Source organism: Zeugodacus cucurbitae, chromosome 5 (genome assembly GCF_028554725.1).
Source record: "Zeugodacus cucurbitae isolate PBARC_wt_2022May chromosome 5, idZeuCucr1.2, whole genome shotgun sequence".
NCBI lineage: Eukaryota > Metazoa > Arthropoda > Insecta > Diptera > Tephritidae > Zeugodacus > Zeugodacus cucurbitae.
Window position 1 is genome coordinate 10,987,293 of NC_071670.1, and position 13,660 is coordinate 11,000,952.

Below are 13,660 nucleotides of genomic sequence, written 5' to 3' on the forward strand. Positions count from 1 at the left end.
CTGGCTTGTACGGACTTAATAAGCACAAAATGTTTACCGGGCTGGAAGCTTTTAAAAATTTTGGACTGTGCTGATTGATAAGACTAATGTAAATCTCTATAGATTGTGATGTTTCTCTTCTAATTCTTCAGACGATAGATAAATTGGATTAATAGTAATTTTGTTAATAAGAGAAAGTCTGGGTAAGTTTCAAGAACCTTTTCAAGAAATTTAATGATTTTTATTCAAACATTTCATCATTTTATATATATATTTTAGAGCATATAGCTTATTTCGTGAGACCTTAGTTGGGTACTACCAACTTAATAAGACGAAGATGTGTGTAAGAATGGGAGATTTTAGAGCTTTTAATTGGATACTTGATGGAGCTAGATCAGATAAGATTACGTTACTTAGAGGACTTCCTTATTTTTTCATTTGAACTTATTTTAAGTGTTCAACAACAATTTGGCGTGTCAGAGATCAAAGGTTTTGTAGACTGGATTTTCCCAACAAGGCGCGAACATTCTCATTTTAAATTTTTTTTTTCGAGCTTATTTTGAAAGAGATTAACGATAATTTCGGGTGCCATATAGTTCAAAGATTTTGTGGACAGGACTTTCCCCCAGGTGGAGCAAATTTTCTTTCCCGTAAAACGAAAGATAGGCTTATATTGGTAATTTCCCTTCTGGCCAAAGATTTCAGGCTGTCGACTTGGGTATTCCAAAGTTTCATTTGCTAGTTATGGGATTTTCATAAGTTTTTTGGAAAAAACAACGTAGGCAACGTGACGGCACTCCAATTGGTATCGCAAAGGAACTAAATAGGTCTATGTGTGGCGTATTGCCCTACCAGTATAAACTAACCTTTTGGCAAAGAATAACTCGGTAACCACTAGACAAAAACCTAAAGTTAAAAAAGCTCTAAAGCTCCATAGCTATTTCCGCTCGAACACTCTCCCAATAATAATAACTAAGTTAAAAATATTTTGCAGTACTTGATACATTATAACTAAGCTTCTAAACTCGAGCTCCAGCCGAGCGACATAATTTACAGCACAAACACTTCATAACACATTTCACTTCATTCGTTTTACTATCTTTTAATGGTATTGTAAAACTTAACCACTCCATCAACAAGTAGAAAACCACTACAAATGAATTCAATCAAAAAGTTTCAATAACTTCCTGTGGAGGCAGTTTTTCTTACGACCGCTGTTGTTGTTGTTGTAACGGAAGACCGCCTGGACGCCTGATCGCTTGAACTCAACTTGATTGTTTTTATTGTACCTACAGCAATGAGAAGTCTCATAAGCCAGCGCAAACTACAAAGCGGCAGCCACAGTTTCTTGCCACTTCATAACTGTATAAACTTATATACTTAACCAATAATTAAATTTCGAGCAAAGTTTTCTATGGTATCAAAAGCGCAACAAAACAATTAAGTGTACGCAACAAGTGTATGCAAAGCAGGTGAGCTTAGAGCACGGCAGCATCGACAGCGCACTTTAACAAACACGAAGCTGGCTTGAGCGAATGGATATTTCGAGTAGGTTTAAGTGTTAAGAGGTATATATGTATATATATCAGTCTCGTATTGTCTTAACTACAAAACTGTTGGCCTTACTTATAGATTAATGAAGTATGTATTAGTAAATAAGCAGCGCCGCTTTGCTATAAGTGGAAGAAAGGAAGTGTGTTGAGGCTGTTTATCTGCCGGAGTGTGGCGCTTTTATTGACTGTTGACTTCTTCCGCAAAATTTATTCACACAGATTTTGAGATTCGAAATTTAATAAGACAGACTTTCTATTTATGTGCCACATGATAAGCCAGCTGAATTTTATGAGGTATAAACCAGTAGAAAGAAATATTTGAAGAAAAAAGTTTAACTTTTAAGACATCAAATTAATAAACCAGTTGAGAATTATAACAATTTTGAAGATATCAAAGAAAAGTATTACAAACTAGTGATTTTTGAAGACAACTTCCCGCGGTCTCAGAGTATGCAATAGACTCAAGGCCTCCTTTAATCCGAAATACCAAAAGAAGAAACTGGACGCGCATAACCTATACAGCAAACTTCACTCTGGATACTGTAGAAAGCTAAACCACTACTTATACACAATAGTCCCCGGCAGTAAAGAATGTTTTTGGCATGCCAAATAAGACTATCCACATTTTTGGCATGCTCATTGAAAACAACTCAGCCATTCTTCGCTCTATGGTTCAAGCCCGTCGAAACAAGTCGTTTTTTGGAACTCTTATTAATGGGACTCGATGACAATTAATTTCATTTTTCCTCCATACATTGCTTATATAACCATATAGAAACGACGTAACCGGAACGGACTTGGATTTTTATCTGGCCGAGGACTGTTAAATCGGCAGCAAATTATCTGGAGAATGTTTATGCCGCTACAACAACAACAACCCATACAGCAAAGAAGCTTCGTGATTGTCAAGTAAGTTACAGGAAATCATATATCCGGTACAATAAAAACTCAGCGATATATATTGATATCGTCCCACCAGCATATGTGTTATATATAGTTCATGTCAAAGAAAAATTTGATTTGTTTGTTGTAGACATTGTAGTTTAACTGAAATAAATCAATATCTAAATAGTTTATAGATTTGTATTCTTGTAAAAAAACTTGGGTCTAGCTTTATATAACCTCACAAAAATGTTCACACTTGTCCAAGGAAACAATAACAACGCTCAATCAATATGTTCTTGTTTCTACTTCTACTTATCCGAAGCACTTTCATACCTAATTATAGAATTTCGAACTATCATTTAAATACCAATCTCAATACACAGTTACATAATATAAAACAAAGAAAATCCTTTCAACATCTGCCAACTTTGATAAATAATTACATAAGTTACTGCATCTGTATGGCAGTTAAAAATAAAATCCAACACGATGCAAGTGTAAATAAAATAAAAAAAACGTAATTTGCAAAGAAATGCTGCGAATAAAGACGCGAATGAATAAAAAAAAGACAGCAGCAGCAACAATAATATACAAATCACAAGCACGCAATTGCAGGCAGTAAAGCTGGAGAAAAGTAAATGCAAATGTATGCTAAACACTTGAAAAATAAAAGTACAGCAGCAGCAAAGGAAGTTAAGGCAATTTGCGCAGAGGCCAAGCAGGTGCGCACCACGAGGCAGGAGGCAGCTGCACACACAAGTCGAACTACAGAATGGCTCCAAGGTAAGTCGTTTGATAGCAACAGCAAGTAAAGCACTACCACAGTGCTTAACTAAATAAACAGTTTTTTATTTTATTTGCGCCAACGGTGTAAAATATTAACATATATGTAAATAAACTATAAGGAAATCCTGGCTGTCGAAGCAACTACGATCATAAATACTTATAGACATACATTTATATGAAATACTTTGCATTATATTATCTATTTAATATTTACTCACCTATTTATATGCAGAAATGCACTTCGTTTCATTCCAAATATTTACAAAATTGTGGCAGTAATTGCTTTGGTATTTCTTATGCGCGTTTCTGCTTGAGCATTTGATGCTATTTTCTGCAAATGGCATTGTTTGCATAATACCGACTTATAAATAGCATTAAACGTGAACTTGTTGCATAGTGAGTCAAACAGTTTGTAGTGGCGCTCTTGCAGCTTGAGTTGCAGTAAGAGCAGCTATGGATTGTGCATGCAATGCTGTTATGGTGCTAAAAGATGAGAAATATAAATAAATTACAGAATTGAAGCGATTGCCGAGTATTGAATTGAATCAAGCTTAAACTAAGTAATGAAGTAGTCAATTGAAATTGCTTACTACAACTGTTATTACAATTTATTCCGAATATACTACTCACTTAAAATGTATATTGCATTTATAGATAACCCACCTCAATACGCTCCTCCTTTTTTCTTTGTTCAGCCTTTCAGTCCTTTATTCAGCTGGTCAATACATGTCAAGCAGTTGCCATTGGCTGGTAATCGGAGAAGAAATGTAGATTACCTGCCGATTTAAGTAGCGCACATTGGTTGACCAAAGGTACGTTAATTGTTAGCATAACAATGTAGTAGCTGCTGAGCATAGCATTATTTAAACCATCATGACTTATAGTTGAATGACCTTCAGCAGAGGTCACAAGGCATATGCAGAGTGTAGTATGCAATTGGAACTTTAGCATATAATATTGATTTACTATTCATATTATGAATCTGTATGGATATGTTACTTTGGAAATATGCTGTAATACAGAATTATATACTGTTTTACAGGATACTTTAATACAAATTCAACTAAATACCTGCAATAAGGGATCGACGGTTGCTTGATTCTATAACAATGATTCAATAACAAACTTAACAAGATTTAACCGAAATATTTAATATATTTTATACAAAAGTACTTTACGGACACTTCATTCAACACGTATAAGTCTCAAGAAATTCATTTAGTAACACATTACTGATATATTTATTATAAAAACTCTTCAGAAAAATAGAAATCGCGTTTCGAACTTTAGCCGCGTAAAAATTTGCAAATCATCAATTTATGCGAACTTCCGTGTGGGCTTCGTCTCACACACTATCTATTCACAATAGTGTTTTCGAAGTTTCGAATATGAACCTGGAACTTGCTATAAAAATATTATTATTAGAATTTTTATTCAGATCCTTACAAATGTAAAAAAAAATCATAAATAGTATTTGTACTTCAATTAAAGGTCAAATTTTTACAAAACAGACTTTCAATTGAACAAATAGAATTATAAAACTTTTTTATCATAAACAATGCTGACTTCTATTATATAAATCTAAGCAGTTTTTCGAATATTTTTTATATTCCAATTCTTCATCAATCGTTAATATATTTTTCATAAATATATTTTGCATGAAAATTTTTCGAAGAAGAGTTGCTAGTCTATGAAACACAGCTTCTACTCCTTTCGAAACTGCAGTAACAAAACTGATCTTCTATACATCTGGCATCACACTTTTGTAGCTGCGAAATTTTTTCAGCTTCATTGATCATTTATAATTTGCGAATTCCAATTAGATGTTGGATTCCGGAAGTGCATAATAAATTGTTCCAAAAACTGAACAAATCAGTCGCGGGTATTATTGAAATCGTTTTTCGTTTAAGTGCGGTCGGTTGCGTGCATAGAGAATAAAAGGAATTGATTACATAAAGCATAAATATGACAATGCACAAATTGTGTCGGCGGCTGCAGCCGCAAGCGCCCTTGAGTTGTGTTACAATCAATTTAATAAATTTTAACATTAAAATCAATTAGTTGGATTGTTTAACTAATTGGGAATAGACCAAAACTTAGTAAAAAGCTGTGTAAAACAATGAATGTTTAATAATACTTTCATATATGTGGAGTGCAGTTAGGACATGGACATGCACGGACCTGAATGCATTTGCATGTGCATAGGTATGTCTGTATGCATCAAAGCGAATTAGAAAAACAGTACATTGCTGGGGACAGGTGACTTTGTGAGGCACTCGTATGTTCCATTTCGTGTGTGAATGCACCTGTGTATGGCTAATGGGTTGTCGATGTCAGTATGTAAATGTGTTTGAAGGCTTGCGGTTGCAATGTTATAAAATGAAAATAGACTATAATATTATAACTAAAAATGAAAAAAATGTGTGACGCGTGGAAATGTTTGTGTAAATAAAATGAAATATATTATAAGCAAATTAAAGGCATAATTAAATCTAAAATGAAACCTGTGCTTTAAAAATATAAAAATTAAGTAGAAAGATAAACTTTACATAATTAAAAAATAAATTAAAAATGATACAAAATAAAAACGAAATGAAATGAAATAGTATGAAATAAAATTAAATAAAGGGAAATAAAATTAAATAAAAGGAAATAAATTTAAATAAAAGGAAATAATATTAAATAAAAAGAAATAAAATTAAATAAAAAGAAATAAAATTAAATAAAGGGAAATAAAATTAAATAAAAAGAAATGAAATTAAATAAAGGGAAATAAAGTTAAATAAAAGGAAATGAAATGAAATAAAAGGGAATAAAATTAAATAAAGGGAAATAAAATTAAATAAAAGGAAATAAAATTAAATAAAACGAAATAAAATTAAATAAAGGGAAATAAAATTAAATAAAAAGAAATAAAATGAAATAAAACGAAATAAAAGAAAATAAAACAAATTAAATTAAATAAAAAGAAATAAAATTAAATAAAACGAAATAAAATTAAACAAAACGAAATAAAATTAAATAAAAAGAAATAAAACAAAATAAAAGGAAATAATATTAAATAAAAAGAAATAAAATTAAATAAAGCGAAATAAAATTAAATAAAAAGAAATAAAATTAAATAAAACGAAATAAAATTAAATAAAAAGAAATAAAATGAAATAAAAGGAAATAAAAGGAAATAAAACAAAATAAAAGGAAATGAAATTAAATAAAGGGAAATAAAATTAAATAAAAAGAAATAAAATGAAATAAAACGAAATAAAAGAAAATAAAACAAACTAAATTAAATAAAAAGAAATAAAATTAAATAAAATGAAATAAAATTAAACAAAACGAAATAAAATTAAATAAAAAGAAATAAAACAAAATAAAAGGAAATAAAATTAAATAAAGGGAAATAAAATTAAATAAAGCGAAATAAAATTAAATAAAAAGAAATAAAATTAAATAAAACGAAATAAAATTAAATAAAAAGAAATAAAATGAAATAAAAGGAAATAAAACAAAATAAAAGGAAATGAAATGAAATAAAAGGAAATGAAATGAAATAAAAGGAAATGAAATTAAATAAAGGGAAATAAAATTAAATAAAAGGAAATGAAATGAAATAAAAAGAAATAAAATTAAATAAAGGGAAATAAAATTAAATAAAACGAAATAAAATTAAATAAAAAGAAATAAAATGAAATAAAAGGAAATAAAACAAAATAAAAAGAAATAAATTTAAATAAAAGGAAATAAAATTAAATAAAAGGAAATGAAATGAAATAAAAGGGAATGAAATTAAATGAAGGGAAATAAAATTAAATAACAGGAAATAAAATTAAATAAAACGAAATAAAATTAAATAAAAAGAAATAAAATTAAATAAAAGGAAATGAAATTAAATAAAAGGAAATGATATTAAATAAAGGGAAATAAAATTAAATAAAAGGAAATGAAATGAAATAAAAGGAAATAAAATTAAATAAAGGGAAATAAAATTAAATAAAAGGAAATAAAATGAAATAATGGGAAATAAATTTAAATAAAGGGAAATAAAATTAAATAAAAGGAAATAAAATGAAATAAAAGGAAATAAAACAAAATAAAAAGAAATAAATTTAAATAAAAGGAAATAAAATTTAATAAAAGGAAATGAAATAAAAATAAAAGGAAATAATATGAAATAAAGGGAAATAAAATTAAATAAAACGAAATAAAATAAAATAAAAAGAAATAAATTTAAATAAAACGAAATAAAATTAAATAAAAAGAAATAAAATTAAATAAAAGGAAATGAAATTAAATAAAAGGAAATGATATTAAATAAAGGGAAATAAAATTAAATAAAAGGAAATGAAATGAAATAAAAGGAAATAAAATTAAATAAAGGGAAATAAAATTAAATAAAAGGAAATAAAATGAAATAAAAGGAAATAAAACAAAATAAAAAGAAATAAATTTAAATAAAAGGAAATAAAATTTAATAAAAGGAAATGAAATAAAAATAAAAGGAAATAATATGAAATAAAGGGAAATAAAATTAAATAAAACGAAATAAAATAAAATAAAAAGAAATAAATTTAAATAAAACGAAATAAAATTAAATAAAAGGAAATAAAATGAAATAATGGGAAATAAAATTAAATAAAACGAAATAAAATTAAATAAAAAGAAATAAAATGAAATAAAAGGAAATAAAACAAAATAAAAGGAAATGAAATTAAATAAAATTGAACAAAACGAAATAAAATTAAATAAAAAGAAATAAAATTTAATAAAAGGAAATGAAATAAAAATAAAAGGAAATAAAATGAAATAAAGGGAAATAAAATTAAATAAAACGAAATAAAATTAAATAAAAGGAAATATAATGAAATAAAATTAAATAAAGGGAAATAAAATTAAATAAAACTAAATAAAATTAAATAAAAAGAAATAAAATTAAATAAAACGAAATCAATTAAATAAAAGGAAATAAAATGAAATAAAGGGAAATAAAATTAAATAAAACGAAATAAAATTAAATAAAAAGAAATAAAAGGAAATAAAACAAAATAAAAGGAAATGAAATTAAATAAAATTAAATAAAATTGAACAAAACGAAATAAAATGAAATAAAAACAAATAAAATTAAATAAAGGGAAATAAAATTAAATAAAACAAAATAAAAAGAAATAAAGGGAAATAAAACGAAATAATGGGAAATAAAATGAAATAAAGCGAAATAAAATTAAATAAAACGAAATAAGAGGAAATTAATAAAATAAAAGACATCCGTATAATCTAATATGATACATTAAAAGAATATAAGTTTTAAAAATTCTGGTCGTCAAATTAAATTAATTGAAAAAATAAATATAATTTATTTAAAAATGTATTTAATATAAGTATAAAAAAAGTAGAGAAACGGCAGAAATATAATTAAAATATAGAAGAAAGTGTAAAGTGTAGTGTAAAAAAAAAACGAATAATGTTGAAAAACTATTGCGAATGAATTATCAAGTAGTCGTCCAAGTAAATAAGGTAAGAACAAAAATTATATTTTACCCGCAATATATATGCACATATTTAGGTTGACAAAAATATTTAATTATTTCTTATATTTTTATATTATTTAAAAACTTTGTTTGTTTATATTATATAGGAAAAGCTGAGCTTAATACATATCTCTAAATTGTATAATTCAAAATACTAATTTTACCAAAACAAAATAATAATAAATAGAGCAATATTACTTGTGTTTGGGACAAGCTTTTCATTTAGCGACAGAACTATGAATTTACTACTCAATACCCATAAAAGACATTCATCTCCGTGCTCCCTACCTTTTTCTATTGTCTTGCATTTCCTATTTGGAAATCAAAGTGTTTGTGTGGGCTCATTTATCCTTTCGTCATAATCTCCACTACTCTGTCGCTGACATAACCACCGCATAAAAACATACAATGCAATACAACGAAGAATCACAAAAAAATCGGCAAATCTTCACAATAAAGATAAACAAAGCCACGCATATAAATGTGCAGTAGAAAGTGGAATTGACGCTCCACTGAGTTGGAAGTGTTTTATGTAAAATATAGTCGTTGCACCATAATTAGAAAATATCTATAAGGAAAATAAATGAGCTTTAAGTTGAATGCTAAGGTAGCAAAGCAAATCTCATTCATAGTAGTATCCGACTATATTTCATGAACAAAACATTGACTGATTTATGAAATGCTAGAGACATAGTTCTACATCTATCTTACTGCAGTTAGTCATAGATATGTCAAAGTGCTTTAACTAGAGCGTCGCGAGGGTTAAGTATAAGAAGCAGTTTAGCGTCAGCTTATCTAAAGGAAGTCTTGAGCACTGTTTCTATATATTAAAAACCTCCTCTCTCTCATATGAATGCAAAATTCGCGTTCCTCTAAATATTTCTTAAACCAATTTTGCACAAATTTGCATCGCTAACTCCCCCATTCCTGCTTTTATGTAATTTGTTATTTTTGTGTTGCAATTTTCTGCTCGTTGAAGAAACGCACCCAACTGGAAATTGCTGCGGTAATTACCTTTGCTGCTTCCGTTGTCGTGCTGAGACAAACACATATTTCCCGTTTGCTGTCACAACACACTTCCTCTTGGAGTCTTTCTGCTACTAACTACTTTTAAATTGTCAACGACAACCGCAATGCTGTTACCTTCATATTTTTATTTTTAAGTTATGTAAACCAATATAACATAGTTCGCTCTACTAGACAGTGCTTTTTTTTTAATAGCTTTTCATATTTGTAACCTTGACGGCAGTGCAACGCTTTTTATTTTCATTTGCCTGAGATTGAGTGGCGTTTTACATGATGAAGTCATGGCATGTTAGCGGGATGCAGCTAGCTTCAAGTGAGATTGTGATGTCAGACGTTTTCTGGAGAGTATGTAAAGGTAGGGAGGAACCACAACCCTTTTGTTTTGCTTGTTGTTGTAATTCTTCACGTTGGTGGCTCGTTTTAAAATGTCAACTTATTGACAGTTATGCTGGTGTAAATAAGTGCGGGGAATTTCATTAGAGCTCGCTGCCGATGCTGGTAGATAACGTGGGTTCACTGTGTTACGTTACAAATTGTTGAAGAAGTTGAAATTGGAAGGAATGAGAACGCGTATAGAAAGTACTCATTGAGTTAGTTTATGTCTTACACATAGGAGAACAGTATAATCAAAGTGATTATAGATTCCCAAAATATTTTGATGTCTTTTTGAAAGTTAAGGGCTGAAATGTAAATTTGTGAATGTGATGAGAATTATAGGCGTTTATAAAGGAATTAAGTGTTTGTTTTTTTCTACCACAAATTTTTACCACTTTAGGGTATCCAAACTGTATGCAAATCTGTTCTGAAAAAAATATTTTCCATTTCCTTCCTTTCGTAAAATTACGGGAGGAAACCTAATTTCACAACAATTACTCTTCTGTTCTACATACAAATCACTATATTTCCAATTACAAATTCTATATAAAATACTGAATAATTCTAATCAAAATTCCGCTCACTACATCAGTGGAATATTAAATGCAATGAAATGTGACCAACAATGCAATCAGTGGTTGCAGCAACCACAAATAAATAAAAATAATCGATAATAACAGTAACAAATATGCAGCTCCGAAACACTTTATAATGCATTACAATAATGCATTACAACACATTATAATTTACACTAGCATACCGATTTACAAATTTTGTCTACATTGTGTGGATTGGAACGCTGTGGCTGAATATTACTATAACCGAATCATTTGAATGCAAAAGTCAAACTCAAATTACTCTAGTACATATACTATATGTAGACACTGTTGGGCACAGGGTGTGCGCGAGTTTGGAATTTTAACAAAAAATAGATTACGCTCAAAAAATGGGGTTATGTAAATAACAACAAGAGAATAATTTGCTAAGCAGACGAGAGTCATGAATTGGAATGGAAGAAAAACGGAAGCTGAATAGAGGGGAATAACAAATGAAACTTGAATCAAAATTACTCGAATGAAATGAAAAAAAGGCTTTTAGAAGGCTTCTGTTTCCAAAAAGGTTAAACCAAGATGTTCTAACTAAGATTTCGTTTAAAAAAATAATACTTAAATTATAGATTCCAAACATTTTTGAATATTTGTAAAAGTGAAGCTAGATGATAGGGCATTTCCTGTGAGGTACCTATCGATATAATCATAATATAATCATGTAGCATCTTATCGCAGCTTTGCAATAGGGTATTTTAGGACATAGGACTCCTGACTAAGCGAGTATTCGATCCAGCCCAAACTCGTCTTCAGGTAATCAATTCAATGATTTAGCATGGGGACTCGTATGAGATCTTTTTTAGTGAACTTTAAGGAGAACGTTTACCTAGGATAGCCCATTGCCAGGCAAGGTCTAATATAATAATATGAATAACGGTTGTGCTGTGATCTGTTAGAGGTTTTGTGACTTGGTTCGCTCTGTTAACGTTTCGAAGCTTTTTAAAATGGCTAGGACACATCAAGTAAATTTACTTCTTCCTCATTATAATTAATTAAGATGGTTTGGGGGTCCATTTAGAGATTTAATGACTTGGTTCACCTTGTTCAGTTTTCAAACCTTCACAAATTGGTTAAAATACTTCAAAGAGAATTACTCCTTTATTATAATCAATTTAAAGTCAATTTAACGCTTCGTACGAAGTTTTAATGTTTTGTATTGATTTCAGACTGTTCTCGCCTGGAATTGTACTTGACACCCTGTGTTTTTGCAAATATTATTTGAATATGCCTTTCACTCGCTTGTCGTGTGATAACTAATACAGCAATAAACACTCTAGAAAATAGCGTAACAATAACAACACAAGCAGCAACATCACAATAGGAAATAATGACATAGATAATATTAGCAATAATAACAGGAAGTCACAGGGATAGATAGATACAGAGGCAAATCTAGTTAGATATCTACACAGGAAGACGATATGTTGTTGCTTGTGAACGCGTGTTCGTTATAGGAACCCACTCCAAGTCAAGCTATGCGTTTCTGTGTTTTTCGACAGAATGTACACAGTTTTTGTTGTTGTACCAAGTTGATTGTTTCTCGTTCGTTCTCACTTCCGTCTATGTGCCTGTAATTGCGTTAATGTGTTTCTCTTGTTGGTGACATTGTTGTCGATATTGCCTTTGCTAATGCCACTAATGACTCGATATTTTGGTAGTTAGAAGCTTACATACATACATACAATATAGAGAGCAAAGAAATAATTACCGAAGATTATAAAGGGTGCAAAGAAAACAAATTTAGTGAATTTGAGCTCAAAATGGCGAAGATTTTCTTTTTTAACCTCCTTCACATTTGTCGTTCAAAAGACATAAATTATAGACAAAAAATGTTTCTCCAAATCAAGCTCTTGATATTTCTAAATCATTTAGTTCAAAACTTTCGAAAATTTCTTCTGTGTAAGGACTACCTCAAAACGTTTTTGAAAAGTTTTCCGAGCACAAGACAAGCGTTGCTCGACAACCAACAACCGTTATTTACTACAATATCTACAAACCACTGCAAGTGTTAAAGTATTTGTAGTTTTTGTAAATCGCTTACCATCAACTTGATTTGATACGTGAAGTAGATTCTTACCTGTTGTGACTCGTCAAAGTTTGTTCATTTTCGCTTTGGGCGTTTTCAAGTATTTTATTGTTATTGTTGCAATTGCAATATTGGCGCAAGTGTGTTACTGTTATTATTTACTATTTGCTTTGCTTTTATTTTACTTTACTCTTCGCGTTGTTGTTGGTAGTAGTAAGTTATGTTTGGCAATTTAAAATCAATCAAAGTTTGAAATGTGATAAAGATTGATATTGTCTTTCTATATTCAGAAAGAATATATTTTGAACTTATTAGAACTAAAAGCTTTCAAAATTCTTTGTAAAATTCTGTCCGATCTCAGTCCAGTTCTGTCATGTCTCAGGTTTGGGGCTTTTTAGTACCAATACATTTTACTTCTCTGATTCCTCGTTTTGTAGAGATAGCTAGTGGGGCAAATTTTATTTAAATTACTAGCAAGAGACTTTGAGCACCCTCATCTAATTCTACCATCAACTTGGCGAAATCTACTTCATATCGCTTATTTGATACGGCAGGATACCAGAAATTGAAAGGAGTAAGAAAAGTATAGTCCATTTGACTGGCTCAGTCCTCATTATTGTCTCAAGTCGGTCTACAATTATTTTTGAGATAAGTCACGGACATCTTGAAACCAAATTAAAGACTTCGAAAAGGAAATCTCACATTCACATTGATTGCTTTAGTAAGCTCGAAAAAGCTTTAAGTCTCATCAATTTTTTTAGACTATAATTTGATAGTGGTGCGAGATTATTCTTATTTATACCTAATGTCTGAGACAGACATGTAGTATCTATTGTAGTATGCTTCAGAAACCATATGTGTATCACCGGTTTTCCGAATTTTGTTTGTAAGCAAATG

At 29.2% G+C, this 13,660-nt stretch overlaps 1 long non-coding RNA gene across 1 annotated transcript; it reads right to left on the bottom strand.

The window, feature by feature from the left end:
• Nucleotides 1–2,355: 2,355 nt before the first annotated feature.
• LOC128922239 (uncharacterized) lies at nucleotides 2,356–4,560 on the bottom strand. Its single transcript, XR_008471461.1, has 3 exons — nucleotides 4,275–4,560; nucleotides 3,867–4,214; nucleotides 2,356–3,686 (listed from the first exon to the last, which is right to left on the bottom strand). It is a non-coding gene; the product is annotated as an uncharacterized LOC128922239 (long non-coding RNA).
• Between the last annotated feature and the right edge of the window lie 9,100 nt (nucleotides 4,561–13,660).